The sequence below is a fragment of the Hordeum vulgare genome, chromosome 6H (genome assembly GCF_904849725.1).
Source record: "Hordeum vulgare subsp. vulgare chromosome 6H, MorexV3_pseudomolecules_assembly, whole genome shotgun sequence".
Lineage (NCBI taxonomy): Eukaryota > Viridiplantae > Streptophyta > Magnoliopsida > Poales > Poaceae > Hordeum > Hordeum vulgare.
Window position 1 is genome coordinate 232,495,015 of NC_058523.1, and position 26,607 is coordinate 232,521,621.

General features: G+C 42.5%; 1 long non-coding RNA gene and 1 pseudogene across 1 annotated transcript; both read right to left on the reverse strand.

Annotated features, from left to right (window-relative positions):
* Positions 1–8,629: 8,629 nt before the first annotated feature.
* Positions 8,630–10,902, reverse strand: LOC123402303. Its single transcript, XR_006611255.1, has 3 exons — positions 10,428–10,902; positions 9,800–9,978; positions 8,630–8,672 (listed from the first exon to the last, which is right to left on the reverse strand). It is a non-coding gene; the product is annotated as an uncharacterized LOC123402303 (long non-coding RNA).
* Positions 10,903–11,295: 393 nt separating this feature from the next.
* LOC123405333 overlaps positions 11,296–26,607 on the reverse strand; it is a 66,340-nt pseudogene continuing 51,028 nt past the window's right edge.

Below are 26,607 nucleotides of genomic sequence, written 5' to 3' on the forward strand. Positions count from 1 at the left end.
CATATCACATAAACCATGATAACAGTGATCTCCTATCTTGACAGAAACAACGGGCAGGCCAACTACAGGTCCCTATTTGTCTTTCGCGTGAGGTTTAGCAATTCTAGCGGAGTCCTCACCGAATTTGCTAACATGCCCGTCTATGTCTTTGGCTAAGAGATCTTTGATAATAGCAACACTAGGTTCAACTCTAATTTCCTCAGGGGGTGCAAGTGGTCTAATATAATCCCTACGTATCACAATTGGAGCTTTAGAATAATCCTTTTTCCTAGTAGGGTAAGGTGGTTTCTCAGTGTAGGCACAAGGAACAATAGGATCATTATAGGCAATGACATTCTCTTCAACTAGATTGGGTTTAACTATGTTGACTTCTACGGGAGGATGATACTTAAACCACTTCTCTTTGGGAAGATCAACATGAGCAGCAAAAGATTCACATAGAGAAACTACTATCTCAGAGTCAAGTCCATACTTAGCGCTAAAATCTCTAGAAGTGTTTGTTTCAACAAAAGATTTAACGCAATCAAACTGGAAATTCATACTTGACTCCTTACCTTCTTCAAGCTCCCAATCTTCAGAGTTACGTTTGATTCTTTCCAATAAATTCCAATTGTGGTCAATATCCTTCTTCATAAAAAGAACTGGTACAAGAAGTGTCAAGCATGGTACGATCTTCAAGAGAAAGCCGAGCATAAAAGTTTTGAGTGATAATTTCTCTCGAGAGCTCATGATTGGGGCATGAATATAGCATTGATTTAAGCCTCCCCCAAGCTTGAGATATGCTTTCCCTGTCACGAGGCCAAACAATATAAATATAATTCCGATCACGATGTACTAAATGCATAGGATAAAACTTTTGATGAAATTCCAATTTCAACCGATTGTAGTCCCATGATCGAGTATCATCACATAGCCTATACCATGTCAACGCCTTATCCTTCAAAGATAAAGGAAAGACTTTCTTCTTTACCTCATCCTCGGGCGAACCTGCAAGCTTAAATAAACCACACACTTCATCTACTTAGATTAGATGCAAGTCTGGATGTGATGATCCATCTCCTGTAAAAGGATTAGCCAGCAGTTTCTCAAGCATACCCGAAGGAATTTCATAAAAGATATTTTCAGTAGGTACCTTGGGTTGAGGAGCAACTCCACGTGCTTCCGTTCGTGGTGAAGATACCCCGAACAAATTCCTCAAAGGAATAGTTTCCATAGTGACAAGTGACAATAAATTTCAGCACAGTATATAAATGTTTCCTTACCAAATTCCACTTACCAAAGGCGCTTCACTCCCCGGCAACGGCGCCAGAAAAGAGTCTTGTTGATCCACAAGTATAGGGGATCAATCGTAGTCCTTTCGATAAGTAAGAGTGTCGAACCCAATGAGGAGCAGAAGGCTCTGATAAACGGTTTGCAGCAAGGTAATAACTGCAAGCACTGAAAGTAGCGGTAACAAGTGATGGTTCAGTGAGGTGAAACATAGCAGGTGAAAAGTAACAAGTAACAAGTAGTAGAAACGATGCAGCAAAGTGGCACAATCCATTTTGTAGCAAGGGACAAGCCTGAACAAAGTCTTATCGGAGGAAAAACGCTCCCGAGGACACACGGGAATTTCTGTCATGCTAGTTTCATCACGTTCATATGATTCGCGTTCGTTACTTTGATAGTTTGACATGTGGGTGGACCGGCGCTTGGGTACTGCCCTTACTTGGACAAGCATCCCACTTATGATTAACCCCTCTCGCAAGCATCCGCAACTACGAAAGAAGAATTAATACAACGTCTAACCATAGCATTAAACTAGTGGATCCAAATCAGCCCCTTACGAAACAACGCATAGACTGGGGTTTAAGCTTCTGTCACTCTAGCAACCCATCATCTACTTACTACTCCCCAATGCCTTCCTCTAGGCCCAAATAATGATGAAGTGTTATGTAGTCGACATTCACATAACACCACTAGAGGAAAAACAATATACAACATATCAAAATACCGAACGAATACCAAATTCACATAACTATTATTAGCATGACTTATCCCATGTCCTCGGGAACAAAAGTAACTACTCACAAAGCATAATCATAATCATGATCAGAGGTGTAATGAGTAGCATCAAGGATCTGAAGATAAACTCTTCCACCAAGTAATCCAACTAGCATCAACTACAAAGAGTAATCAACACTACTAGCAACCTTACAAGTACAAATCGGAGTCGCGAGACGGAGATTGGTTACAAGAGATGAACTAGGGTTTGGAGATGAGATGGTGTTGATGAAGATGTTGATGGAGACGAGTCCCCTCCGATGAGAGGAGTGTTGGTGATGACGATGGCGACGATTTCCCCCTCCGGGAGGGAACTTTCCCCGGCAGGATCGTCCTGTCGGAGCTCTAGATTGGTTCTGCTCAAGTTCCGCCTCGTGGCGGCGGAGAATCCACGAAAAAGCTCCGCCCTGATTTTTTTCCGGACGAAACCCTTCATATAGCAGAAGAGGGGGGCCAGTGGGCCACCAGGGTGCCCACAAGCCCTGTTGTCGCGGCTAAGGGGGCAGGCCGCGGCCACCAGGCTTGTGGGCCCCTGGCAGCTCCCCTCTGGCACTTCTTTCGCCCAATATTTTTTATATATTCCCAAAAGATTCCATGTTGATTTTCAGGGCATTTGGAGTTGCGCAGAATAGAGGACTCAGACTTGCTCCTTTTCTAGTCCAAAATTCCAGCTGCCGGTATTCTCCCTCTTCAAATAAACCTTGCAAAATAAGAGAGAAAAGGCATAAGTATGGTACCACAAAGTATAATAACAGTCCATAAAGCGATAAATATCAACATGAAAGCATGATGCAAAATGGACGTATCACATTCCCACACAACGTATCACATTCCCACACGCACATACTAGAAAATGGGTTCACAAGATTACTAATAAACAAAATAAGAACCAAAGCTTGTGACAACCCATGGTGAAGATAGGAAATAAGAACCTTGTCAAGAGAAGGAATACCATTCGAAATGGCAAAATCCTCATCAAGACAAGCATGAGGAAAAATAATCTTCACGGCCAAAGAGTGCATCAACATATAGGAAAATAAGATACGCACTCAAGACAAATCCTTTCACGAAGCCACCAAAACTAAAAAAAGGAAATGCAATGGTGGACGTGAAAGAAAAGAGGATATCAATTAGAGATGTAACTTCTCTCATGTGTAAAAGATTCTAAGTGGAAGACAATCATGATGATATATATCCACAAAGAAGGATGTACACATGAAATGGTTACAAGAAGGAAGAAACAAGATATCCAAAAGGAAGTCATACATATATCAATAAGATCTTTGCTTGGAAGCATAGCACATGGCCTAATATTTTCTTATTGTACAATATGAAATTCCAACATACGAACATCAAAGACATCCCAACTAGCAATAAGACATCATCGTTTGGATGATTTGAGAAAGGAAACAAGTACTACAAGAACGAATCAAGAGATTCATGCCATGATGCAACCTGGAAAAGAAAAGACGGGTTTGGGCCTTTGCAAGAAATGAATGCATGAAGTAGATACTTGTTACCGAGACAAAAATGGATTGATGTAGTAGATAGTTGTTTGTTGATCATCCTAACTTGGCTCCAATAATCACATGGTCTCAACACCTTCCTTGTAGGTGAGCCGAGCATCCGCATCTCCAATTGTCCCTGGAACAACAAAACAAACAAAATGGTGCCCAAGCTCATTGGGACCAAAGAGTTAGAAAACCAACAATACATAGGACAAACTCCACATACATATGTGCACAAGGATATGAATTTGAATTTAATGCACACTTTAGCCAATTTATGACAAGGTGGAGTTTCCCCTATATATTGGGTCAAAGAAAGAAAGCAGGCAAAAGAAGCTATATATAGTAAATATGCATGCTCAAGGATTTCAAGAATCAACTCAACACAAAGTTGATAATACACCAAAAGACAAGGTATCAAGTGATAATAAGATACCAAACGAAAACCTATCACTTGAAGGATATCAATTAAAAGATACCTCAAGGAATGAGATATCCATTGACACATGCCAAATAAAAGGAAACAAGATACCAATTGAAGGAAAACAAACACGAGGTATCTAGTTTCCAACAAACCAAACCCTCGACAAATTTTCATGATGGAACAAAGCATCATAAAGAGCAAGACTTGCCTCCCATCAACACACACTTGATGGGGATCAAAAGATTTTATGATGGTTGAATAAAGAGAGTGTTTTAAAGAAAATGGGATAGCTCCCCCCAAGGGATGTGCATTATATAGAATGTGCATTTAAATACAAAATGCACAAGATGGGATCATCACTTTCTCTATATTTATAAAAACACTAGACATGTTAAAATAGATCCACAAGAGGCAAGGAAGACAAACGAAACACAAAATCCAATGTAAAGACGATTAGCAATTCCTACCACATGATGGGAATACCAATTGTCAAGGACAAGAAGTATTTTGGAAATGATACTCATTGGTAGATCGCAAATATATCCAAGATCATCTTTACCCATAAAACACAAGCAAATGACACTTGTAGAGCAAACATGCCACCTAGGAACAAGATAATTTACAATATCAACACTAAGTGGCAATACCTCAAATGTACACATTCTCTAGGCTTGTAATATGCACATAGCATATTACTCCCACATAATGTGATAACCAACAGTATTAACAAGTGGCAAATTAAAACCAACAAGAGATAATTAATGGACCATATAGAATTTGAATTTCTCATGAGTAAGACATACCACATAGAAACTAGATAATCTTGAAATATCAATCCTAAGTGGTATTCCCCATGTATATACATTTATAGGGTTGTGAGGTGTGCAAAGAACATCACTCCCCCACAATGGGATAATCCATTAATCTCTCACAAGAGCCAACAAAGATACAAACAACATGCAAAAAAGGCTCAATACAAGACTCACATGTACATGATATGCAAACCAACATACACATACTCAATTACTCAACATAAGCAAGTTGGAAGCACAACATGTACAAACACATGCAAGGTACAAAACCAAAACATGCAAAGGGGCAAGCAACTAACAATGTAAACAGTTTCAGTACAAGTTACCGTAAGGAGGAACATTGGATATAAGATAGAAACTCGACAATCCAAATTACTTGGCTTGAGAAAATATGAATGATGAAGACCCCTTAATTATTCATTATGTATCCAAGTCTATAGTGTCCTCCACAAACACCTATTGATCAAGTTTGAGCTTGTTGGTCCCCAACCACGTTGGGTCCTAAGAGGTTAGTCACAATAGGTTTGGCAACCCAAATGGTACTTTTCTTGACACCACTTTGAGTACCAACAAACTTGGCAAACACATTGACAACGTTATCCTTCCCAAGTGAATAGATATAATCAATAATGATTGGGTTGGATAAATTACCTCTCGTGCAAGAAGAAGCGAAGTGACCCTTCTCACGACATAAGTAGCAACATCTACCCTTTAATTTCTTCCCTATTAATTTCTCAACATGAGGAGTGTTGGCTTGGGTGTTCTTAGGAAGGGGCCTTTCTTCAACTTGTAGTTGAGTATGTGAGTGCACTTATGGCCTCTTCCCTTGTTGCTTGTGACTTTGGGGCTTCTTCTTTAGTGGGCAAGATCTAACATGGTGCCCTTCAATTTTGCACTTGAAGCAAATAATCTTGACCGAATTCTTAACTTGTTCTTGGCCCTTCTTCTTGAAGCTTTTGGACTTATTCTTCTTGTTGGAGTTGAATCCAAGTCCATATTTTTCATTTGGGGATTTTTGCCCACACAAGACATTGTTGAGTGTGGACATTCCTTCATAACTCTTTTCCAAGTCTTTCTTCAAGGAAGTGACTTGGGCCTTGATCTCTTTGATTTCCTCTACATGGTTAGTATCAACACAAGTACTAGAGGAAGTATAAGCTTTATTGTTAGAGCAACAAGGCATGGAAAGTAATTCATCACAATATGTAGCAACATTGTGAGTAGATGAATTACGAGGACTAGCACATGGCAATATAGCTTTTTGACTAGAAGTAGTGCTAATGTCCACATGAGGCTCACTCGATGTTACCTTGGTAGTAATAGCATCATGAGCTAATTTTAGCACATTATGGGATACTAGAAGATCATCATGAGAGCTTGTGAGCATTACATGACTTTCTTCCAATTTCCCATAATTGCTAGATAGCAACTCGAGTTGAGCCCTTAGCTCAACATTCTCCTTTAAAATGGATGCTTCACAAGAAGTAGAATTAGTAGCACACGCATAATTATTAACAATAAGAGGAGAAGGAAACTTGGCAAGCTCTTTAGCATATGAAGCTTCAAGTTGAGCATGAGACTCGGTGAGTTCGATGAGCGAACTCTTAATAACCTTTGAGCCATTTTCGAGGTGCTCATAGTCCTCAACGAGTTTAGCATGTGCAACTTCAAGCTTATCGTTTTTAGTTCTAAGATCATTAGCCACCTCGAGAGCTCTATCATGGGATTCCTTTAATCTAGATAATTCTATAGCAAAGGTTTCCTCAAGAGATTCCTTGGTGGTTTGTTCATTTTCAGGAGCTTGAGATAGCTTCGCGATCTCGTTAGCATATTCACGCTCATGACCTTCCATTGTCTGAATGGTGGCCCCATGCTCCTGGAGATGAGCTTCCAACTCCTCAATGTATTTCTTGCCCTCAGTGGCAATAGACATGATTTCCAAGAAGTTGGAACAAGCAAGTTTATTCTTATAAAGAGATTTAAAAATCATTTCACCCTTACTTTTTAAGGATGCAACATTATCACTCTCTTCATCATTATCCTCATCCCCATTATCATCAAAATCATCATCATGAGATATATTGGGATTCAAAGTAGGAGATACCTTTGAAGCCTTAGCCATAAGGCAAAAGTGAGTAACAATAGATGATGATGTAGGATCCCTTGAAGCATCATTCAAGGCCACATCTTGTTCCATGGAGTGATGAATTTCCTCTACATTGTTAGCACAACAACTCAAGGAAATATATACATTTTTATCATGGCAACAAGATATAGGAAGCATATCATCATGAGATTTAGTCAAGCAGTGTTTACATGATATGCAAGGACTATCAACACAAGCATGTAAAACATTTAGAGTGCTCGAAGTGTTAATGCCCAAAGATGAAGCATTGCAATAATATAATGATGAAGGATCATCAACAATAAACCCACTATCATCGTTGCAATGATCACCACTACTCACCATATCATTAGCTTGTGGCAATCCACATGTGGGTGAAGTAGATGAAGTTGAGAAGATCACATGACCGGAGGTGGAGGGAGAACAATCATTCCCACAAATCTTGGACATACCATATTTATCTTGAAGCTTTGTCGACAACTCGTGAGCATCCCGGAATGGCATGAGTTGAAATATAACTACATTGCTCAAAGCATCAAAAAGCACATTAGAAGCTTGAGCATTGAGATAAGAGTTGTTCTCATCCTCTAAAGATATATTTTTAGAATCCTTTGAGGAGAAAAACCCATATCTACAATTTTCTCCAAGTTTGGGTCCATGACCCTAAAGTGATTAAGCATGCGAATTACCCAAACATCAAAATTTGTGCCATCGAAACTAAGAGTGTCAGAGAATCCTAAACCCCTAGTCGACATACTTACTCTCTAGGTGGTTAAACCTAATAAAGAGAGACCTAGCTCTGATACCAATTGAAAGGACGTGGATGTCGCCTAGAGGGGGGGTGAATAGGCGCTTTAAAATAATTACGGTTTAGGCTTGAACAAATGCGGAATAAAACTAACGTTTAATTTGTCAAGCAAGAAACCTAAAACAACCAGGCTCAACTATGTGCACCACTAACTTATCACTACAAGGAATATGCTAGTACACGACGCTATTTTTTCGTCGCTACATCATCATGGTTTTTCATTTACAACGATCGCACGACGAAAAACCAAGCGTCGAAAACGGAGCGTCAGAAATGAACATCAGCGATGTTTTGATCAAAATCGTCGTAACTTTTATGACAATTCCTCGATTGTCGTAACCTTTACGACGATCCTAAATCATCGTTGGCAATCTAACCCAGTCCTACATGGCTGTCCTACGTGGCAAAATTACGACGAAATCAAAACATCATAGTTGAAATTAGCCCAACCCATTTCAATTGATCACATGGGCTGGTTTTATTTTTTTGTGCTTTTTCTTATTGGGCTTCTTTTTGGGCCTTAGCCTTTTTACACCCACTTCTAGTATTTTTTTTATTTTTTTTGTATCATTATAATTTGGGCCATGGCCTTTTAGTACCAAATACATTTGATCCAGTTTCAGTTTTGGCCTTTTTTTCATTTTTGAATTCAACAATTTTTTATTCCAGAACTTGGTTTCATATCTATTTGTTGGTCCTTTTCAACCCAACTTTTTGTCCGATATTAAATCCAACATTATTTCATATCCAAATCAAGAAAATTCCAAGTCGAATTAAAATCATCCATCATATAACATCACATAATATATCTTCCAGGTTTACATAACACAATAACTCATCTCATGAATACATTTCCTTACACACGAATATAGCAAGAACCAATAAAATTGCACAAGAAAAAGTTGATTTGAATGTCCCAAGTAGGCATCATCGACATCTTCTCACCACTTTCCTAGCAATAGAAAAAGAGACAAAACAAAAAACATTAAACAGTCCAATAACAAATCGATAAACAAGGACCTAATTCATGGGCACATGGAACAGTGGACTTAGGACACAGTTAACGACATATAGTTTATAGCAACCATTGAAGAGACACGTAACAACAAGGTAATGAAAACATCTACTTGACATAACAACGAGCACGAAAAATATAGAAGGGGCAATTGCCCAGATTTTCCTATGCAACTATGTGGGAGCACATTCCGCAGAACACGCTAAGGCAAACAAATTCGCCAGCATTAATATGCAAAGACGATGACAATGTCGTTGACTTGTCGACAGACACCTAGATCTCATGACTGGAGCAAGTAAAATTAGCCACTAAGCACCATTGAAGAGACACATAATGATGTACAAGCCTACAGGGTAATGAAAGGACCCCCACAAATTAAACTGCCAAAAACGTCTTACATTTGTGAACCGAGGGAGTACTATAGATCTTATTTGCATATTGTTGATTTCGCGGGGGCCTAATACAATTGTGGTGTATGCACTTCCTTGTAAACACGAGTGCTAACTTATTATGATTCACCAAAGCTTGTTTGCACAAGGAATGGCTTTAGTTACTTTCAAAAAAGAAGGGATGGCTTTAGTTAGATTTTCCTACTCAGCCAAAGGGCTTGGCCCAAATCACTGCAGCATATTCTACTGCTGATTTTACAGTAATTTTTTGTCAATAGTTTTAGCTGAACAGTTTACTCTTGTTCCAATGCGCTCAAGAGATGGTTGTTCAACACATTTAGTTATCCTATTTCACAGCAATCGCCTAACGGCGAGAGGAATTATGATATTCACTTATCTTGTACCAAAGAATCCACTGCTTTCTGCAGTCCATTTTTCTGAATGAAACTACTAATATTACTTGACAGGATTTGATACGACTAATGCATGCACTACATGCTGCTGCTGCATGCAAATTTTGTGAACCTGACTATTTTTGAATCGAAGTAAAAGATTTGCCCCACTTACTAATTAAGAATATGAAGGAATAGATGGTTCAGCATTTGGCTGGACCCATAGCTCGTTAGATTGTTTTACATAATGTTATTTTAGATCACATGAGTGGTAGGCGACTACCTTCTCCATAGGGGGACTTCCTGGTGGTGATGTTGAGCACCTTGGTAGGCATCCTGGCGGGGCCCTCGACCTTGAGCTGCTTCTCCTTGGCGCCCTTCACCAGATCGGAGCACAGTGCAAGCAAACGAAGCGGCCACGCAACGCGAACGGCAAAAAACGCAAATAGTTTTGCAAGGTACCTAGAAAGAGAGGAGCATACTCATCATCTGTTCTAGAATAAGAATTCGGAAATGGTTACTTGTTGATTGGGCTTTTTGGGTATTCACTGAATCTGTGGAATATAGTAAATTTTATGTAAGCTCCTTTGATTATATTAATAAGTTTCAGAAAAACTATCCTATACTAATATCCTAAAAATATTCACAGTTGCAATATAACTAGTTTGCATGGTTTACTTTATTTAGCAAATAAATCAGAAGAGAACATTGGGAGTAGATGAGTAGTGAATGTTCAATATGAGTAAATTTAAGATCCTGGTTTCCTGTATTTACCAAATAAATTATCTAGCATGCATCGAACCCTGCCGGCACACGCATGAAGCACGCAGCAAACAGGTCGACAGGAACGAGAGAGAGGAAGTAAAGTAAAGATGAGATAGGATGGTAAAACAGTTTGTGAAAAAACTGACCTGAATAGGTGAAGAAATCTCAACAACAGTTAAACACTTTTTGCATAAGCCAGTCCCACGTGTACCTAACTTTGCCGCTGCACGTTCAATGCAAATATTATCGATGGGGATGCAGGCTAGTGAATGAGGACATTGTTTGCATCTATAGTTCCAGTCTGAAATTTATTCGTCAACATATCAGAACAGGACCATGCAATCTACGTTTATCTGACTAGCAATTATTGAGTGGACAACAATGAAACATATCTTAGTTGGTATGCCAGTGTCTTCTTATAGCCCGAGTACAGTACACCCATTTTTCTTTGATATAAATGCTTGTGGTAGTTGTTGACATGCAACCATACATCCACCATACTGGGGGCAAACATTAACTGTGGACTACTGCATAAAACCTAAAAGTGCATCACTCTAAAGCAGGACATAGTTACTGATTTGCTACTGAAAAAAATACATGCATAAGAAACTGCTGATTGCACGGCCTTCATCTCCTACTGCTTATTCTCCTGAGCGTGCCCCTTCTTCTGCTGCAACAGCAGCAACATCAGGTCAATAACAATAGCAGTTTGCATACTCCCTGGAAGGTTCAATTTACTCCATTTCTTTGATCAACAACTTATGCTAAGGACAACGTTCTATCGAACAAATCCATTTATTTGATCCAACAAGTCTTAATAGATCAGTTTGACACCAGCAACATCAGATATTAGAGAAGAATGAATAAGACAACAGCAATAGCAGTTTGCCACCAGCATACAAAATTTCTTTGAGTAGCTATCATGTTCAATAATCAAACTAGATCAAATACATGCACTGCAATACACTTCTCCACTGCACGTTTTATGACCCACAACACAACTAAAAAATCCGCGTCCTGAAATTCTGGGCAGGTTCGTTGAAGGACGGCCATATCTCTGCACTGTTGTATTCTGAATTTTCCATCAATAGAATGTATCAGCAGGTGCCTTCATTCCAAAATACAGCAAGCACTAAGAACTACGTCCAGCTTCTAAATTCTACTGTACTAGCTGCATCAACAATCGCATCTTACAGAAAGCTCACTCCACGTCCACGGGCAATGCGTCTCAGCTCAACCACTAATCTTTATAGACAGTAGTTCTAGCAAAGCAACTCAGCTAGGATCGACATGAACAGGTCGGACGCACGCATCAAACAACCTGCAATCCGAAGAAGGGTGTTGTGATTTTTTCCCGAGTAAGTTTTCTATTAGCTGAATCAGCTTTAGTTGTTAGTTTGACTGTGCTGATTGGAATGACTAGACTGGTTCCCCTGCCTGGATCCAAGACAAATAGCTGGTTTACTACTTGAATCCGTCATTTTAAAGCGATTACATGGCCTTCCAAACTAGCAGCCGCACAGGGAAGAATGACATCCGAGGCAGGCAATTCGTCGAGCACCTACCGGGGGCAACCCCGACAGCCACAGCAGTAGCAAACGAGAGGGACGGCAGAGGCAGGAGGTGCAAGAACCGACAGAGGGGGTTGGTGGCGGTGAGGGAAGGTGTCGTACCAGTAGAATGCCTTCATGGAGGGGACCTTGTCGACGAGGCCGGCGTAGCCGCTGATGAGCCCGGACAGCCGCTCCGGCATCACGTCCTCGATGCCCAGTTCCTACACTTCTCCCCTGGATTCCTTTCTACTACAGTGCACAACATCACAAATGAACAACGAAGCAAAAGAGAGAATGTCCGTGTCATTAAGCCACGGAAGCGACGAGGAGCTCCTCGGACTAGACCGCGAACGTCCCCGAGCTCTGGCGGCAGCGTGCCCTCCAGCCGGTTGCCGGCGAGCGAGAGGTAGCGGAGGGAGCTCATCCGGGACATCACCTTCCCGGGTACCCCGCCGGCGAGCACGTTGCCCTCGAGGTAGAGCTGTTGGGGGCGCGTGAGCCGCGAGAGGGTGCTCGGGACGGCAACCCCGATCTGCCCCATGTCGCGGATCACCAAGGCCTCCAGGAACTCGAGGCCGCCGGCGAGCACGTTGCCCTCGAGGTAGAGCTGCTAGAGATGACTTTGCCGTCAGCTCCTCGTCCCCATCGCCCCCTCCGTCCGCCGCCGAGGGCGACATCGACACCACCGACAGAGGGCGTGTAGCTCCTCAGGTTCAGGGAGCGGCTGCCGGCGGAGCACCAGGTGGGGGCAACGGCGGTGGTGTTGGGGCCTGGACGGCTTCGTCGGAGATGGGGAGGAGGGAGGACTGGATCGGGAGGGGGCGGGGACGGGGAGGAGGTGGCGGCGGCGAGGAGATGGGGAGGAGGGAGGGGTCTGAGCTAGGGTTTGGCTGTGGGTGGGGTTTTCTTTTTTTCTTTTTTTTCCGTAAATACATGGATGGATGGATGTGAGATGGTGAGATAAATGGATGGATGGATGGGTGCCATGTCATTGATCCGTGGGAAGAGTTCTGATTAGTTAGAACATGTTACGACATTTTTACAATCGTCGTAAAAGTTATGACGATCTCATCTTATGCGGTTACGACGTTAAGACTCACATCGTCGTAATTTATATGTAGATTTGATCCCCTCAAACGGTTTATGATGATCTCGGATGAAATCGTCATAGATTTATGACGAATTCGTCAACGACATTTTAAAAAACATCACATATGAGCATATTTCTTGTAGTGTATGCTAAGCAAGATAAACAACTAAGTGATAGCAAGATATATGACAAGAAACAATATGTCTATCACAAGGTAAAGTGCATAAGTAAAGGGTTCGGGTAAGAGATAACCGAGGCACGCGGAGACGATGATGTATCCCGAAGTTCACACCCTTGTGGATGCTAATCTCCGTTGGAGCGGTGTGGAGGCACAATGCTCCCCAAGATGCCACTAAGGCCACCGTAATCTCCTCACACTCTCGCACAATGCAAGATGCCGTGATTCCACTAAAGGACCCTTGAGGGCGGTCATCGAACTCGTACAAATGGAAAACCTTGGGGGCGGTCACCGATACCCGTACAAATTGCTCGGGGCAATCTCCACAACCTAATTGGAGACCCCGATGCTTGCCCGGAGCTTTACACCACAATGATTGAGCTCTGAGACACCACCAAGCTTCTAGGACGCCAAAGCATCCACGAAGAACAATATCTAGGGTATTAAGTACCAAAGGTAATAAGCTTCTCAAACTTCACTTCCACGTATCACCGTGGAGAACTCAAACGATGCAACTAATGCAATGGCAAGGGCACACGGAGTGCCCAAGTCCTTCTCTCCCAAATCCCACCAAAGCAAATAATGCTAGGGCAGAAAATGAGAGGAAGAACGAAGAAGAACATGAAGAACTCCAAGATCTAGACCCAAGGGGTTCCCTCACTTAGAGGAGAAAGTAATTGGTGAAAATGTGGATCTAGATCTCCTCTCACTTTTCCCTCAAGAACTAGCAAGAATCATTGGAGGGATTGAGAGTTAGCAAGCTCGAAGAAGGTCAACAATGGGGGAAGAACACGAGCTAAAGAGATTAGGTTCAATGGGGAAGAAGACCCCCTTTTATAGGTGGGGAAAAATCCAACCGTTAAGCCTCACAGCCCGCACAGAGCGGTACTACCGCTCACGGGAGCGGTACTACCGATCGGTAGGTTCACCAACCATGCCGAGGCCACGAAAAACAGTCTGACGGAGCGGTACTACCGCTCCTGGAGTGGTACTATCACTAGGGAGTGGTAGTAAAAATTACTACTGCTCCGGGGGCGGTACTACCTCTCCGGGGGCGGTACTACCGCTCCGGGGGCGGTACTACCGGTGGATACTGAAACTACTGTAACTTTCGCATACGGACTCCGAATTCAACGAAACCAAGTATGTTGGAAAGCTAACGACATGGGATAACACAATTTTGATAGAAATATCAATAAGAAGCAAGTGAGAAAGGTCCCATAAGAAAATGGTGAGAACCCTTCTTCGAATACGATCGGTAAAAACTCCCAACATCGAAAACATCATAGAAGATGCATATGGACTCCGTTTTCAATGAACTCGAGCTTGTCATGAAGATGACCATAAGCCCTAAAACTCACAAAGAAAAACACAAAACAAGAACCAAGAATTATGATGCAAGGATGCAAATGGTTTGAGCTCTCAACGAACGATACGATCAAGCTACTCACTTGAGAGCCCCCCTTGACATTACGACAATCTATCCTAAAACAGAAAACCTATTAAGGGCAAACCTATACCTTGCACCTCGTCCTCTTGAGCTAGATGACGATGATCTTGGCTTCCTCAAGATGGATCACCTTTATTTATTGCGTTGGCTTGATGAAGACTAGTTGATTGCTCCCCCATACACACTATGGGTGAGCCGCTCTTTAGCATATCTTGACAAGTCCATTGCCACCATCCTCCACCACTTGACGTCATCATCCATGGGTTGTACGAGATCTTCCTCTTGACGCAAGCACATGGAAACACACCTAACCCCACGTAGAACTCTCACGAAGACCATGGGTTAGTACACAAATACGTAATGGACAATGCTTACCATACCATGGGATCACTTGATCCCTCTCGGTACATCTTGTACGCTTTATGTGTTGATCATATTGATTTACTCTTTCTCCGACGATCTTGATCAACCTTGTGTCTCTATGACCATTCTTTGGATAATACCTTGAATACCAACTTAGTCATCATATAAACTCCTTGAACCGAACAGATGGACTTCAAGAAGTGCCTATGGGCAAATCCTATAAATATAACTTAAGGCAACCATTAGTCCATAGGAATTGTCATCAATTACCAAAACCACATATGAAGAAATATGCTCTAACACTCGTAGCGATGAAACCAGTCTCTCGTAAGCGTACGAGTAATGTCGGTCCGAGCCGCTTCGATCCAACAATACCGCGGAATCAAGAAAATACTAAGGAGGGCAGCAAATCACACATCACCGCCCACAAAAACTTTTGTGTTCTACTCGAGATAACATCTACGCATGAACCTAGCTCATGATGGCTCTGTTGAAGAGACCCAAGATTAAACCCAAACCCGAGACTAAGTTCTTCTGTTATGAGGGGAACGGTCACTGAGGCGGAGCTACCCTAGATGCTTGGTAGATAAGAAGGTTGGCTAAGTCGACAGAAGTATATTTGATATACACGATATTGATGTGTACTTTACTAGTACTCCTCATAGCACGAGGGTATTGGATACTGGTTCGGTTGCTAAGTGATTAGTAACTCAAAATGAAAGCTACGGAATAAACGGAGACTAGTTAAAGGCGAGGTGACGATACGTGTTGGAAGTATTTCCAAGGTTGATATGATCAAACGTCGCACGCTCCCTCTACCATCGGGTTTGGTGTTAAACCTAAATAATTGTTATTTGGTGCTTGTGTTGAGCATGAACATGATTGGATCATGTTTATTGCAATACGATTATTCATTTAAAGAGAATAATGGTTACTCTATTTGCTTGCATAATCACCTTCAATGGTTTATTGAATCTCGATCGTAGAGTTACACATGTTCATGATATTGGTGCCAAAAGATACAAGGTAAAGATGATAGTACCACTTAACTGTGGCACTGCCGCTTGAGTCATGTTGGTATAAATTGCATGAAGAGGCTCCATGCTGATGGATCTTTATACTCACTTGATTTTGAATCACTTGTGACATGCAAATCATACCACATGAGCAAGGCCTTGTTTTCATTGAGATGAAACAAGATAGTAACTTGTTGGAAGTAATACATTTTGATGTATCCAGTCCAATGGGTACTGAGGCACGTAGTGGATATCATTATGTTCTTACTTCAATGACGATTTGAGTAGATACAGGAGTATTTACTTAATGAATCACAAGTCTGAAATATTGAAAAAGGTTCAATTTTGTTTCAGAGTGAAGTTTGTCGTAACAAGAGGATAAACTGTCTACGTTATGATCATAGAGATGAATATCTGAGTTGCGAGTTTTGGTACACAGTTAAGAGAATGTGGAAGTTGTTTCGCAATTCATGCCACCAAGAACACCATGGTGTGATGGTGTCATAGCCGCGACCTATTTGACATGGTGCATACTATGATGTCTCTTATCGAATTACCACTATCATTTATGGGTTATGCATTAGAGACAACCGCATTCACTTTAATAAGGCACCGTGTAATTCCGTTGAGATGACACAGTATAGACTGAGGTTTAGAGAAATCTAAGCTGTCGTTTCTTGAAAGTTTGGGGCTGCGACACTTATGTGAAAAAGTTTCAGTCTCATAAGCTCGAACCCAAAGCAGATAAATGCATCTTCATAGGATATCCAAAACAGTTGGGTGCATCTCCTATCTCAGATCCGGAAGCAAAGTGTTTGTTTCTATAAAACGGGTCCTTTCTCGAGGAAAGGTTTCTCTCGAAAGAATTGAGTGTGAGGGTGGTAGAACTTGATGAGGTTATTGAACCATCACTTCAACCAGTGTGTAGCAGGGCACAAGAAGTTATTCATCTGGCGCCTACACCAATTGAAGTGAAAGCTGATGATGGTGATCATTAAGCATTGGATCAAGTTACTACAAACCTCGTAGGTCGACAAGGTCGCATACTACTACAGAGTGGTACGGTAACCCTGCCTTGGAGTTCATGTTGTTGAACAACAATGAACCTACGAGTTATGGAGAAGCAATGGTGGGCCCGGATTCCGACAAATGGCTGGAGGCCATGAAATCCGAGAGAGAATCCTTCTGTGAGAATGAAGTGTAGACTTTGGAAGAACTACTTGATGGTCGTAGGACTATTAAGTGAAGATGGATCAATATAAGGAAGACAGACGATGATGGTGAAACGTCACCATTAAGAAAAGCTCGACTTGTCGCAAGGATTTTTTCCGACAAGTTCAAAGAGTTGAGTATGATGAGACTTTCTCACCATAGCGATGCTAAAAGGTCTGTTGGAATTATGTTTGCAGTTGCTGCATTATTTATGAAATATTGCACATAGGATGTCAAAACATTGTTTTCCTCGACGGAAAGGTTGTATGTGATACAACCGGAAAGTTTTGTCGATCCTAAGGATGCTAACAAGTATGCAAGCTCCAGCGATCCTTCTATGGACTGGTGCAAGCATCTCGGTGTTGGAATATATGCTTTGATGAGTTGATCGAAGCTTTTGGGTTTATACAAGGTTTGTGAGAAATTTGTATTTCCAAAGAAGTGAGTGGGAGCACTATAGAATTTCTGATAAGTATATGTGGTTGACATATTGTGGATTAGAAGTAATGTAGAATTTCTGTAAAGCATAAAAGGTTGTTTGAAAGGAGTTTTTCAAAGGAATACCTGGATTGCGCTACTTGAACGTTGAGCATCAAGATCTATGGAGATAGATCGAAACGCTTGATAGAAGTTTCAACAAGATGCATGCCTTGACAAGTTTTTGAAGAAGTTCAAAATAGATCAGCAAAGAAGGAGTTCTTGGTTGTGTTGTAAGGTGTGAATTTGAGTAAGACTCAAAACCCGACCCCGGCAGAATAACGAGAATAGGTGAAGGTCGTCTTCTATACCTTAGCCGTAGACTCTAAAGTATGCCATGCTGTGTACCGCACCTGATGTGTGCCCTGCTAAAAGTCTGTTAAGAGGTACAGAGAGTGATCCAAGATTGAATCATTGAACAATGGTCAAAGTTATCCTTGGTAACTAATGGACTAAAGATTTTTCTCGATTATGGAGGTGGTTAAAGAGTTCATCGTAAAGGTTTACGTTGATGCAAGCTTTGACACTAATCCAAATAACTATGAGTAGTGAAATGGATTCGTATAGTAGAGTAGATATTTGGAGTATGTCTGAATAGCACGTAGTAGCAGCTTCTATAAGATGGCATCAAGATTTGTAAAGCACGCACGGATCTGAAGGATTCATAAACCATTGACTAAAACCTCTCTCACGAGCAAGACGTGATCAGACCCCAGAACTTATGGGTGTTTGATATGTCTCCAACGTATCTACTTTTCCAAACTCTTTTGCCCTTGTTTTGGACTCAAATTTGCATGATTTGAATGGAACTAACTTGGACTGACGCTGTTTTCAGCAGAATTGCCTTGGTGTTATTTTTGTGCAGAAATTAAAGTTCTCCAGACGTCCTGAAAAGTTACGGGGAGGAGTTTTGGAAAATATCAAAAATATCTGCGCCAAGTTCCACCTCAGGGGGTGGGCCAGTGGGCCACACCCCTGCTCCGCCACCACCCCCTGGTGGCGGTGGGCAGGCTTGTGGGGCCCACAGGAACCTGCCGCCCCCAACTCCAGCTCTATAAGTTGTCTTTTGTCCCAGAAAAAATAAAAAGAGTAGTTTTCATCACGTTTTCGATACGGAGGCGCCGCCACCTCCTCTTCTTCATCTGGAGGGCAGATCTGGAGTCCGTCTTGGGCTCCGGAGAGGGGAAATCGTCGCCATCGTCATCATCAACCTTCTTCCCTCTCCAATTCCATGAAGCTCTTCTTCGTTCGTGATTAATCTATTCGTAGGCTCGCTGGGCGGTGATGAGTTGGATGAGATCTATCATGTAATCGAGTTAGTTTTGATGGGGATTGATCCCTAGTATCCACTATGTCCTGATATTTGAGGTCGCTACTACTTTGCCATGCTTAATGCTTGTCACTAGGGCCCGAGTGCCATGATTTCAGATTTGAAATTATTATGTTGCCACCAATATACGTGTGTTTTATATCCGATCTTGCAAGTTATAGTTACCTACTATGTGTTATGATCCGGCAACCCTAGAGTGACAATAACCGGAACCACTCCCGGTGATGATCTTAGTTTGAGGAGTTCATGTGTTCATCAAGTGCTAATGCGTTGGTCCGGTTCTTTATTAAAAGGAGAACCTTAATATCCCGTAGTTTCCTTTTGGACCCCGCTGCCATGGGAGGGATGGACAATAGATGTCATGCAAGTTCTTTTTCCTAAGCACGTATGACGACACACGGGATGCATGCCTACATCACATTGACGAACGGGAGCTAGCCACTTATCTCTCCGTGTTATAGTTGTTGCATGATGAATATCATCCAAACAAATCACCGACTCATTGCCTACGAGTTTGTCCTACTGCTGTTACTAGTCTTGCTCTGCTGCTGCTACTACTGTTGCTACTGCTGTTACCTGTTTTGCTCTGCTGCTACTGTTGCTACTACTGTCGCTTGCTACTGTTGCTACTTGCTACTGTTGTCACTACTGCTGTTCCTTGCCACTGTTATTGCTTGTTACACTGCCGTTACTCGTTACTTTGTTGTTATTATTGTGCTTGCAGATACTAATCTTTCAGGTGTGGTTGAATCTGACAAATTCAGCTGCTAATACTTGAGAGTATACTCTCACCTCCCGTCGTGCAAACCAACAAATTGGGTCAAATACTCTACCCTCAAAAACTGCTGCGAACCCACGCGCTGGTGGACCATCAACAACATTCTTCTAGTCTCATTACTGGGGAGTGCTTTCAGCATTCTTCTGGTGTCGTTGCAGGAGAAGGTTCGTTGTCATAAGCATCCGTCTAGCTAACACTAGAGATTGCTGGATCAGCACTTTTCTGGCACTATTGCTGGGGAAGCACAGCTAACGTCAGCATTTTTCTGGCGCCGTTGCCGGGGAGGTATTGCTATATTCTCTGAGTCACTTAGGATTTATATCTGCTGATCACTATGAAGAATCTGAAGGATCCGAAGACCAAAGTCTTTCCCTCAACTACGAGGGGAGGTAAGGTTGCCATCTAGCTCTACACTTGATTCCCCTTCAGTTATGAGTAAGTTCCCGACTTCACCTCCTGCTAGAAATCTTGATTCGTCGCCTGTGCTTGATGATGCTTGTGATACTACTGCTAGAGATGATATGCTTGATACTATGCCTGATGATACTATGCTTGATACTATGCCTGATGATACTATGCTTGATACTGCTAGAGATGCTATGCTTGATACTATGCCTGATACTGCTAGAGATGCTATGCTTGATACTGCTTTGCCTGATGATGCTATGCTTGATACTGCTAGAGATATTCCTTTGCCTGATGTTCCACTAGGAGTGTTCCTGATGCTCATATTGCTACAGTTACTGCCAATGCTCGTGATGCTTCTGAAACTACTGATACTATTGAGATAGAACCTACTTTTGCTCCTGCTAGATCTAGCTCTCCTAGATATGAACTGCCTGATATACTTGAGGGTTACGTTATGGAGGGAGATATAGCTGAGGATTTTCTTGCGTGTAAGGATGCATGTGACGTTGAGAAATTAATTCTCAAGTGGAAGGAAAAATCTCGGGAAGTTAGGATGAAAAATGATATGAAGTTTGCCAATTCGCCTATCTTTGTCACCGATAAGGATTATGAATTCTGTGTCGACCCTGAGATAATCTCTCTAGTCGAATCTGATCCTTTTCACGGTTATGAGTCTGAGACGGTCACAGCCCATCTTGCCAAACTATCCGAAATAGCCAACCTTTTCACTAATGAGGAGAAGATCCGCCAGTACTATATCCTTAAGTTGTTTCCTTTCTCTCTAAAGGATGATGCTAAAGCCTGATTCACCTCTCTTGCTCCTGGATGTGTGCGTAGTCCCCAGGAGATGGTCTATTACTTCTGTGAGAAATATTTCCCTGCCCATAAGAAGCAAGCTGCCTTGCAGGAAATATACAACTTTGCTCAACTCCAAGAAGAGAGTCTTCCACAAGCTTGGGGGAGGCTCGTCCAGCTACAGAATGCTTTGCGTGATCACCCTCTTAAGAAGAACGAGATACTTGATATCCTCTATAATGGACTTACCGATGCCTCTAGAGACCACTTAGATAGTTGTGTCAGTTGTGTTTTTAGGGAACGAACTGTAGAACAAGCTGAGATCCTACTGCATAACCTCTTGATCAACGATAATGCTTGGACTATTCCCGAACCACCTCCTAAGCCAACTCCTAAGAAAATAGGTATTCTATTCCTCAGTCCCAAAGATATGCAAGAAGCCAAGAAATCTATGCAAGAGAAAGGCATTAGATCTGAAGATGTCAAAAATCTACCACCTATCGAAGAGATCCACGATCTCGATAACCCGATACAGGTAGTAGAAGTGAATTCTTTGCGTAGGTTTGATGAGAGTGATATTCCTTTTGATAAACCTACTAGCCTATGCTTTGATGAATTTTACAACTTTGTTGCCAAACAACAGAGTTTCAATGATTATGTTAGCAGACATTTGGAACAAAGTGCTCGTATGCTTAGACATTTAAGTGCTTGTGTAGACAGAAATGTCAATGCTCTGAAACTTCTGAGTAAACATGCCTCTATGATTACTACTCAGGTAGAACAAGTACTTAAAGTTCATAATGACTTGCTCAATGAATTAAATGACAAGTCTGTCAGAGTCATTACTAGAGGAGGCAAAATGACTCAGGAACCTTTGTATCCTGAAGGTCATCCTAAGAGAATTGATCAAGATTCTCAAGGAATCAATGATGATACACCTAGTCATCCTAAGGAGAAGAAGAAGGATGATAGAAACCTGCATGCCAGTTCACCAAATACTATCACACCTCAAGAACCTAATGATATTTCTGCGTCTGATGCAGAAACACAATCTGGTGATGAACATGAACCTGGTGACAATATGGACAGTGATGTTCGTAATAATGCTCAACCTAGCCATGATGAGGATGTGAAGATTGAACCTACGGTTAATCCTGATAATCCACAACCTAAGAGATACGACAAGAATGACTTCACTGCTAGGAAGCATGGTAAAGAAAGAGAGCCATGGGTTCAGAGACCTATGCCCTTTCCTCCTAAGCCATCCTAGAAAAAGGATGATGAGGATTTTGATCGCTTCGTTGAGATGATAAGACCCGTCTTTCTGCAGATGCGGTTAACGGATATGCTCAAGATGTCTCCTTATGCCAAGTACATGAAAGATATCGTGACTAATAAACAGAAGATACCAGATCTTGAGATCTCCACCATGCTTGCCAACTACACTTTTAAAGGTGGAACTCCTAAGAAACTTGGTGATCCCGGAGTGCCCACTATACCTTGCTCCATTAAAGGAAACTACATAAGAACTGCCTTATGTGACCTTGGAGTCAGTGTTAGTGTTATGCCGCTCTCACTTTATTGTAGACTTGAGTTGGATAAGTTGACACCCACTGAAATTTCTCTGCAAATGGCCGACAAATCAACTGCTTTCCACTGAAATTTCTCTGCAAATGGCCGACAAATCAACTGTTTTCAGCAGAATTGCCTTGGTGTTATTTTTGTGCACAAATCAAAGTTCTCCAAACGTCCTGAAAATTTACGGGGAGCAGTTTTCGAAAATATCAAAAATATCTGCGCCAAGTTCCACCTCAGGGGGTGGGCCAGTGGGACACAAGCCCGTTCTCCGCCACCACCCCCCTGGTGGCGGTGGGCAGGCTTGTGGGGCCCACAGGCACCTGCCGCCCCCAACTCCAGCTCTATAAGTTGTCTTTCATCCCAGAAAAAATAAAAAGAGAAGTTTTCGTCGCGTTTTTGATACGGAGGCGCCGCCACCTCCTGTTCTTCATCTGGAGGGCAGATCTGGAGTCCGTCTTGGGCTCTGGAGAGGGGAAATCGTCGCCATCGTCATCGTCAACCTTTTTCCCTCTCCAATTCCATGAAGCTCTTCGTCGTTTGTGAGTAATCTATTCGTAGGCTCGCTGGGCGATGATGAGTAGGATGAGAACTATCATCTAATCGAGTTAGTTTTGATGGGGATTGATCCCTAGTATCCACTATGTTCTGAGATTTGATGTTGCTACTGCTTTGCCATGCTTAATGCTTGTCACTAGGGCCCGAGTGCCATGATTTCAGATCTGAAATTATTATGTTGCCACCAATATATGTGTGTTTTAGATCCGATCTTGCAAGTTGTAGTTACCTACTATGTGTTATGATCCGGCAACCCCAAAGTGACAATAACCAGAACCACTGCCGGTGATGATCATAGTTTGAGGAGTTCATGTGTTCACCAAGTGATAATGCGTTGGTCCGGTTCTTTATTAAAAGGAGAACCTTAATATCCCGTAGTTTCCTTTTAGACCCCGCTGCCACGGAAGGGATGGACAATAGATGTCATGCAAGTTATTTTCCCTAAGCACGTATGACGACACACAGAATGCATGCCTACATCACATTGACGAACGGGAGCTAGCCACTTATCTCTCCGTGTTATAGCTGTTGCATGATGAATATCATCCAAACAAATCACCGACCCATTGCCTACGAGTTTGTCCTACTGTTGTTAATTGTCTTGCTCTGCTGCTGCTACTACTGTTGCTACTGTTGTTACCTGTTTTGCTCTGCTGCTGCTGTTGCTACTACTGCCGCTTGCTACTATTGCTACTTGCTACTGCTGTCACTACTGTTGTTCCTTGCCACTGCTATTGCTCGTTACATTGCCGTTACTCGTTACTTTGTTGTTACTACTATGCTTGCAGATACTAATCTTTCAAGTGTGGTTGAATCTGACAAATTCATCTGCTAATACTTGAGAGTATACTATCACCTCCCGTCGTGCAAACCAACAAATTGGGTCGAATACTCTACCCTCAAAAATTGCTGCGAACCCACGCGCTCGTGGGCCATCAACAACATTCTTCTAGTCTCATTACTGGGGAGTGCTTTCAGCATTCTTCTGGTGCCGTTGCAGGAGAATGTTCGTTGTCATAAGCATTCGTCTAGCTAACACTAGAGATTGCAGGATCAACGCTTTTCTGGCACTATTGTTGGGGAAGCACAGCTGACGTCAGTGTTGGATTCGTTAAAATCACATGGTGATGTGAACTCGATTATTGACTCTAGTGCAAGTGGTAGACTGTTGGAAATATGCCCTAGAGGCAATAATAAATTAGTTATTATTATATTTCCTTGTTCATAATAATCGTTTATTATCCATGCTAGAATTATATTAATTGGAAACTCAAATACATGTGTGGATACATAGACAACACACTATCCCTAGTAAGCCTCTAGTTGACTAGTTCGTTGATCAAACATGGTCAAGGTCGCCTGGCCATAGACAAGTGTTGTCACTTGATAACGGGATCACATCATTAGGAGAGTCATGTGATGGACAAGACCCAAACTATGAACTTAGCATATTGATCGTGTCGTTTTATTGCTATTGTTTTCTGCATGTCAAGTATTTGTTCCTATGACCATGAGATCATATTACTCACTGGCACCGGAGGAATACCTTGTGTGTATCAAACGTCACAACGTAACTGGGTGACTATAAAGATGCTCTACAGGTATCTCCGAAGGTGTCCGTTGAGTTAGTATGGATCAAGACTGGGATTTGTCACTCCGTGTGACGGAGAGGTATCTCGGGGCCCACTCGGTAATACAACATCACACACAAGCCTTGCAAGCAATGTGACTTAGTGTATGTCACGGGATCTTGTATTACGGAACGAGTAAAGAGACTTGCCGGGAAACGAGATGGAAATAGGTATGCCGATACCGACGATCGAATCTCCGGCAAGTAACATACCGAAGGACAAAGGGAATGACATACGGGATTATATGAATCCTTGGCACTGAGGTTCAACCGATAAGATCTTCAAAGAATATGTAGGATCCAATATGGGCATCCAGGTCCCGCTATTGGATATTGACCGAGGAGTCACTCGGGTCATGTCTACATAGTTCTCGAACCCGCAGGGTCTGCACACTTAAGGTTCTGCGTTGTTTTATGTGTATTTGAGTTATATGGTTGGTTACCGAATGTTGTTCGGAATCCCGGATAGGATCACGGATGTCACGAGGGTTTCCGAAATGGTGAGGAAACGAAGATTGATATATAGGTTTGTCTCATTTGGTTACCGGAAGGTTTTCGGACATTACCGGCATCGTACCGGGAGTGACGAATGAGTTCCGGGAATTTACCAAGAGGGGGGAACCCACCCGAGAGTGGCCCAAGGCCTTAGGGGGTGACACACCAGCCCTTAGTGGGCTGGTGGGACAGCCAAGAGAGGCCCATGGCGCCACCAAGGAAAAACCAAAGAGAAAAAAAAAGGGGAAGTGGGAAGGTGGAGAAGGACTCCACTTTCAAATCCTAGTTGGACTAGGATTGGAGGAGGAGGACTCCTCCCCTTGCTTCGGCCGACCCCTTGGGGCTCTCTTGAGCCTCAAGGCAAGGTTACTCCCCTCCCTCCTATATATATTGGGGTATTAGGGCTGACTTGAGACAACTTTGCCACGGCAGCCCGACCACATACCTCCACAGTTTTTCCTCTAGATCGTATTTCTGCGGAGCTCGGGCGGAGCCCTAATGGGATAGATCACCACCAACCTCTGGAGCGCCGTCACGCTGCCGGAGAAATCATCTACCTCTACATCTCTCTTTCTGGATCAAGAAGGACGAGATCATCGTCGTGCTATACGTGTGCTGAACGCGGAGGTGCCGCCGTTCGGCACTAGATCGGGAAGGATCATGATGAGATCGCGGGACGGATCGCGATGAAGTTCGCGGGACGGATCGTGATGATATCTCGGGATGGAGTGTGCGACTACGGTAATTTGAATCACGCAAGTTGTTCCACTACATCGTCCGCGTTTCTTAACACTTACCGCTGTGCGATCTACAAGGGTACGTAGATCTGAATCTCCTCTCGTAGATGAACATCACCATGATAGGAATTGCGTGTGCGTAGGATTTGTTTTTCCCATGCGACGTTCCCCAACAGTGGCATCATGAGCTAGGTTCATGCGTAGATGTTATCTCGAGTAGAACACAAAAGTTTTTGTGGGCGGTGATGTGCGATTTGCTGCCCTCCTTAGTCTTTTCTTGATTCCGCGGTATTGTTGGATCGAAGCGGCTCGGACCGACATTACTCGTACGCTTACGAGAGACTGGTCTCATCGCTACGAGCAACCCCATTGCTCAAAGATGACTGGCGAGTGTCGGTTTCTCCAACTTTAGTTGAATCGGATTTGACCGAGGAGGTCCTTGGAGTAAGGTTAAATATCAATTCATACATCCCCGTTATGGTGTTTGCGTAAGTAAGATGCGATCCTACTAGATACCCATGGCAACCACGTAAAACATGCAACAACAATTAGAGGACGTCTAACTTGTTTTTGCAGGGTATGCTTGTGATGTGATATGGCAGACGATGTGATGTGATATATTGGTTGTATGAGATGATCATGATGTAATAGTTAATACCGACTTGCACGTCGATGGTACGG